This window comes from Stegodyphus dumicola, chromosome 9 (genome assembly GCF_044657685.1).
Source record: "Stegodyphus dumicola isolate Sdum_Otavi_A_Nest chromosome 9, ASM4465768v1".
NCBI lineage: Eukaryota > Metazoa > Arthropoda > Arachnida > Araneae > Eresidae > Stegodyphus > Stegodyphus dumicola.
Genome location: NC_140776.1, coordinates 71,558,420 through 71,566,260, shown reverse-complemented (window position 1 = coordinate 71,566,260; position 7,841 = coordinate 71,558,420).

Sequence of the window (7,841 nt, the reverse complement as noted above, 5' to 3'; positions counted from 1 at the left end):
GGAATACTAAGACTAAAACTTAACTAAACTAAAAAGATATTGCCGAAGTTATCAAGATTCTACAAGAGTTGGCCCTTAACTCTAACTAAACAGCGAAGCTATCAAGGGCCGAACGCGAGCTGCTCAGAATCTCTGGCTCTCTAACGAAATCAGTAGAACTTCAACTTTAAATACTTGTTCTTTCTTCATTTGCATTTAACCGCGATTCCGAAAACACGTTCTGGCAGGAAATCGTAAGCTGAAATTTGGAAAGTACAGGAAAGTAGCTTCTGTTAGAAACTTGGGATAAACCTTACAATGTATATAAGATTTCTTTATAAAAGTACTTACAAATATTCGCCGAATCACACCATTTTGTCTTAACCAAACAAATTATTCAATAAAGAAAAGGAAAAAGAGAAAAAACATTCAGGAAGGTTAATATTCTCTGACTGTTAATAATACTGAGAGGAATTTTGATGTTAAGAAATAGAGACAAAAGACTGCATAAGGCTTTTAGAGACGTTAGGTATTTTTGAGGCCAGAGAGATGAAAAATTAGCAAATGCCTTCGCCGGAAATCGAACCACGGACCTCTGGAATACAGGCCCAGCGTGCAAAACCACTACACCACGAAGGCACGCTAGGAAGTTGGGAGAAATACCTTATAGACTATGATTTCATAGCAGTTGATATGTAATGATTAACTAATAAAAGACCTGTTCGACTTCCAGCATTTTTATTTCCATGCAATTCTTTCTACGCTTTTAAACATGTGTGCTTTTAACACAGATTTTTTAAAAGCCGTTAAAGAACTTAAGACGAAGACATGTGTACTCATAGTCGTATTTTAAGCTTTTTGGTATCAACCATAACGGCGAACAAGACCAGTTTAAGCAATAGTACTGCTTTCTTTGACTAATTCAAATGATAAGTTGCTTTCTATTTAATCCTCTTTTCTTTTATAAGCAAAAATCTCCTGTATCTCCCACTAATGCCAAAATCAAAAGAACTAGCTTTTACCATTGCGATGCACGTTGTACTTCCCGTTTTGAGACTGTAAAACTAGACTTCATAAAACATAGTTCCTTTTCATGAAAAGCTTTGTTTTTATCGTTCCATTTTCATCTATAGTAACGTTTCCATCGCCGATACCTAACAGTTGTTTCGAGAATGTTTCAGCGGATGGATTTTGAAGCATTTGAACGCGCATATTTACTTTCAGTTGTACATTTTCAACATTACGCCATAGTGGTGATGATTTTAAGCAAGCATTGATCTCATCAGCGTACCTTGAACGTGTAATGACGGAAAGTGTTTGTCTTAAATCACCTGAAAGGAGTAACATAGTGCCGCTAAATAGTTTGTCGTTGTTTTTTATGTCTTTTCATTGTCCTGTTCAACGCCTCAAGCGAATGTCTGTGTGCCATAGTGCATTCATCCCAGATGATAATTTTACACTGGCCATGGACGATTGTTTTTTATATTGCACACTGCGTCTGTGTTATTTTGAATATTTAGTGGCAGTTTAAATACTGAATGAGCTGTTCTGCCTCCGTCCAATAAAGTTGTCGCAATACCAGATGATGCAACGGCCAATGCGATGCCTTTATTTGATCGTATTTCTGCGAGAATTAGCGAAATAAGGAATGTTTTGCCAATTCCATCTGGTGCATCCAAAAAAATACATAGCATCACTGAATGTTATCGTTAGATCGTTGTACAGTGTACGATGTTGATGCAATATATCATCAGTCATTGAATCTTTGTGATTATCCCACAACGTCTCTAGTCGGGCTGCGAAACATGTAGTCAACACTATAGCGAATAGTAGAAGAATTTGTATTACTGTACAGTTCAGTGCTGCTTCAGCAAGCATACATTTACACTTGTTGTTGTTTTCCAGCAAGCCGAGTGCAAGGCATGCATCTTTATACGTTGGGTACTGTTGTCCATTCAGTTTACGTATATCTTGAAATGACAATGGGACGGTGACATTAACCAACAACGGTCGAAGATAAAAGCACTCAGTCTGCGTTGGAGTGACTGTAAATATTCGCGCCAGGGTGTTTGATTTGAATAAACTGGGACATACATCAATCGGTGTGCCTTGCTAGCGAGGCATCTATTTTTTTGCTTGAGCCCATGTGAAATAGTGTGGTTCTTCTGAATAGAGTACTGTTCGTGCAAAGGCACAAAAAGCATTCTCACGATTACAAAATTAAAAACATTCGGTGAAGGTAGTGTTTGGTGGATTTATAGCACGATCAATCGCTGTCTCGTTCGTGAAAAATACGCGCTGACAGTTTCCAAGATGGACGGCTAAATGAATAACTACTGGATCCTGTTTATGAATTGGGACACCAAAGATACACCAAACAGCTTCATTGGAGCTGATTTACCGGCCAATTTGGTAGAGCTTTATTTCAGCGTTGTTATTCACTGGAGGAGCATTCACATTGGTATTTTAAACTCGAAATGCAGCCATATCACTGCCTTTATTCATATACTTGCAAATGTATTTGATGCTCTTCACTGACCTACAGAACTCAACATTAATATGAGCATTGAATGTTTTGCTCAGCAGAGGCGAATATGGCACCAACGATTGTCAATGTCAATGTCTGTGCTGTTGACATTTTTAATAAATGATTGTCCGCCATTATCGGGATTTCTTTAACGATATATTGGATATCTGTCGACATTTGTGAACGTATCATTAGTGAAATTTTTAGAAAAACGTTTGGTACATTTTCCATCTGCCATACAAGGCGATAAACGATTCAAATTACCGCATGCGCCATGAATCATGTTTGCTGTAACAATATCAAACAGCAATTGATCAGTAGACGGATCTGGAATTTCCGCAGAAATTATACTAGCGATTTCTTAAGGACGGATGGATTTTGTCGATTAACTAAACCAAAATGTGTGCATAAGGTAATCCTCGCTTTTGCCATTCAACCGAATACATCAGCAACGTGTGGGACCGAATACATGTAATTTTGTAATGAAACGTATTAAAGACTAATTTTTGTCTGAACATACGTGCTGTAATGTCATGACGATGTATTGCATTTTGGCCAGGCAATAACAAAGATGTAATCTCTGGCCATTTTGGATTACATGTGAAAGTGATAAATAAACACGGTCGTCCATATTCGCTCACGAAAGTCAGAGCATCCTGTATATATTCTTGTATATGACGTGGAATACCTATGTACGATGATGGTAGAATGACAGAGTTACCAATTTCGGCAGCGTCGGCGTTGTTGACAATAACGTCTTGCAAGTGAATTGATTCTTTCGCACGCAGCTTTTGTTGATTATATCGCAAGTATCGTAGTCGTTCGCTCTCTATCTTCACGTACATGTCGACCATGAATTGGTGACGAAGCTCACGGCATCGTAGAATGTTGTCTTGACCGCTTCTAATCATCAACCGATACGCATAATAATCCTTCGAGCTAACGTTCTTGTTTGTTTCGGCTCCTGTAATAATATATTCATAAATATTAATTTAAGTTTAATAAATTAAGTTTTTCGTTAAATGAATAATGATCACGTTCATAATGAATGAAGTACCTGTTACGGGACCTCGTTGTTTAATAGTATTTATGCAATATCCATCTTGTCCCTTCCAAAACATTAGCGGATATTGGAGAGCGTCATATGAACGTTGTGTATCAGCAATGAACTTGAGATTATTATTTCTTCTACGAATCACGATTTCTCGTGTAGCTTGTACGATCGCCAACCATGATTCCAGCAACGTCGTCAATAACAGGTGCATTGAATCTGCGAATGTGCTTTCCAGGCTTTATCGGGATTGGTGACAATAGCGTGATTATCACTTTGTAATTTGTACATGTGTGATTTGAATTTTTTAAACAATTCATTGTGCTCATTCAATAGAGCGTCCAGCTCGCCGACGATGCGTCTGGCAAAAAGTGAATTGAAGTTATTGTAGTCACAGGCGTGCATCCACGCGATTGGCAAGTGCGCTTCCGGAATCCTTACCGCCCACAAAGCAGCTTGTAAAACCTTATGTGGTTCGTTTGTCACTGGCAGTAATAAGCCCACTTTGTGAGAAATTTGGCCTTTGATTTTGAATGTTTAATTGAATTGTTGATTATTTGCAGCATTATTTTTAACTATTTCTGTTGCTCCGAACGATTTCATTTGGAAACATGGATTGAATGTTCGAATTGGCTTCAGGAACAGGTTAGAATCTGGATCCGTGCCTATAAGTAAACCCTTCATTGGTTCAGGTGGCGTACCAATTTCAGGTAGTTGCACCTTTCCTGATGCGCAACACATCCCGGCTGGCTCTTTTTTAATTTAAGAGCATTACATTGCTGCATTCCTTGTCCATAGCACCAATTACCACATTTGATTGAGCATAATATTGAATATCGGGCTCATACTCGAATGCTAGACGCAGGAATGAATCAGATTAAAATGATCGATGTACCTGTTGGTGTTGTTGGTCATTTTCTCTGCGCCTGTTAACTATGAAACGACGTGCTTGTCTTTGTTCTAATCTTGTTTGTTAATTTCGTTCAGATCGTGCACCTTCTGATTCTTCTTGACGCAATTGCGCTATGCTCACACGTACATCATTATTATCTTGCTGGATTTGTTCTTCTGTTCTTTGGGCTCTTTTTTTCTCGCATATCTGCAGTTCTACTAGTTTGACGGCCCAAATTAGCCCCTTTGCGTCTTGTTGGCATTGTACACTGTACAAAACACGCTTAAATAGAATAAACTGAATCACCTAATAATGAAAAACAGTATAGTAATAATGTATTTATTTTTTGATATATATACTATATTCAGTGTTATTTAGTTTATATCGTGTATATTTTCTTTTATTATTTTACCTACCTTTTACAATATTTCTCTTTTAAAATGATTCTCACAAAATTTCGTCCAAAACACAGTTGTCTAAGGAAGAGGTATTTCTCTCATAATTTGGTTTTCCCCATGTGTAACGTGTATACTAGCCAGTTTCCCTTAGAATGTCCTCCACGAAGGCATCCCTCCTCTTAGGCAGATAGCCCTAGTGTGCTTTGCCATAATTAAATACACCTCTCATAATTATAGGTGGGAAGGGACCATGTGCAGATATGCATTCATTTAAACGTGACTTAATGAGATACTCTTCCGTTTATTACACAAATTATGTGACTTCCTGCGTTGGAGTACAATGTTCCATTCGTTTTAACAAATTTGATTTATTTTCTTATGTGATTCTTCCTTTATGTATGACTGACCATTTTAAATTCTTAACTCGGAATCGAGTATTGTATTTTTTGGTAAATATGAGAACAAATATCCTCAGGATGTTTGACAAGCGAAGTCCTCCGGACAATGCAGCATGAATATTCCCAGGATGTGAAATTGGCGAAGTCCTCAGGACATCTGAGAAGCAACATCTTCAGGACATCCTCTCATATCCCTGGAGATAGAGATTTGAATAAGGCATCCTCAGGATGTTAAATTACGATGTCCTTAGGACATCTGAGAATCAACATACTCAGGACATCCTAAGTATGTCCCGCGATATTGCGATTCTGTGCTATGGGGGTAGCTGTATCTTTAACAAAGGAGTCACTGTTTTTTCTGGCATTTATTGAATATTTTTTATCCAACGAAGTGAAATTTGAATTTTCTTAGAGAACATGACAGATTTCGTGCTGTTGAAGAAGATTAAGGTATCCAAAGTAGATTTTGGTGTTAGGGAAATTTGAGATAAGTAATTCAAAGTTATTCGAATTGCACATTAATTTGCATAAAGAAGCTGTAATATTTGGGTTTTGAACAGTTCAAGCTTCCATTGAAGATATAATGGTCGTAATCCAAAGAGTACGTGCAATGCAGCATATTTTGTTAAAGTGAGGAGGAAAGGTCGTTGAATAGCATTGAGCTGTCACCTCTCTCTTTTTGTCATAAGGATAGCCGGATAGAAGCTCCATAATTAAACTAAATTTGCAATCGTTAAAAAGTCAATAATTTCAACAATAATGATTCCTTATATGCGTGATGTTGATCTGTCCTTGAAGTTAAAAATATGCATTGGAAACAATAGTTTAAAAACTCATGAGAATTGTAATTGTCAAATCCGGGGATATTTTAAAAATTGTAGGAATGATTATTATACCAAAAAACACAAAATGCGAATGCAAATCATGAGTTGCGAGTAAAATTAAAAATTCCCAGACCTTGCAACTTAAAAACTTTTTATTTCTAACTCCATTTTAGCATTATGAATTTTCTGTGTCCAGTATATACTGATGAGCCTGAACAATGTGTTTTCGAGTTTCATATAAGGAACAACGCATCTTTAAAGAATTATCACATATGGACCTGAAATGCTTGCAAATCCATATGCGCAGAACCGCATTACCAGAGTGCACGAAAGCAGATTCAAGAATCTCCAGGGGATGAGAAAGGAACATATTTCAGTGACCTATCCAAAACGCCGCCAATCAGGATTGTTTGTAAATATTATTTTTTAACGCAACACATCAATTGTAATTAATATTTTCTAGTACTGTATATGTATATATATCAAGTGTATTGTAAACATGCTATTTGCTGTAAATATAAACCATGAATGTTACTCTAATCAGTAAAGCAAATGCATTGTTTTAATTGCAATATAATAATGCATGAAGTGAAACTTAACCTAGTGTATAGTTAATATTGTAATTACCAAAATGTGCAGTATAATATGTACTGTGAAGTGCATTATGTAAGTCGTTGCACTATATAATAAATTGATAGTAATAGTGTCAAAAACCTGTTTTGTAACATCTTGACTATAGACTATGATATCTGTATATAATTAGCAATGCACGATATTAGATACCTGTTTAAAATCCATGTGATGTATACAACTGCTATTTCTATATTAAAAACTATGCTTCCATTGGTGAAGTATATTCTTGTACTGGCTCTTTCCAGACATGCATCATCAGATAATCAACTTTTCGTCTGTAGTTACTATGAGACAATACTGTTGACAACACTCACCAGCTGAAATACGCCAACATGAGGACCAACTGTCTTGTTGATGAAGAAATGCAAACTGTATCTAAGTGTATTCCTGCGCTCTAAAGGGGCACATACTTTCACTTGGAAATTTCAAATTCTTAGGTCTTGGAGATTTCTCCGATAAGCATTGATAGTTTCATGTTTGATAACAGTATGTTAATCAAATAACTTGTAGAGACATTAGGATTTTTTGGAGGCCGGAGACATGAAAAATTAGCAACGCCTTCGCCGGGAATCGAACCACGGCCCTCTGGAATACTACACCACGAAAGAAAAGCGGAAGTGCTGACAACTGCACCACGAAGTGTGCTGACGCTACGAAGGAACACGCTAGGAAAGCGGGAGAAATACCTTATATACACCCCTTTTAAAACGGCGACTGGGGTTTTTAGGGGACACAATCACCAAATCCTGGGTGCGGAGAATCCTCATCCAACAACCTTCTTTACGTCGGGGGCCACTGTAGAGATATTAGGTATTTTTGAAAGCAGGCAAGATGAAAAATGAGCAATGCCTTCGCCGAGAATCGATCGAGAACCTCTGGAATACCGGCCTAGTGTGCAGAACAACTACACTACGAAGGCACGCAAGAAAAGCGGGAGAAATACCTTATAAACTCAGCATGAACATAAATAGAACGACGAAACAAAAGCGAAAATACTCTGCCCCACCCAAAACTTTGCCCATGAACTTAACTGAGGACAAAAAAAAAGAAATTTTTACGTCACAGGAAATGGCTGTGACGTCTTTGGTTCTCTTAATACGTTCTTTTAAAGTGTAATCGTAAAACACAAGGAGTCGTTT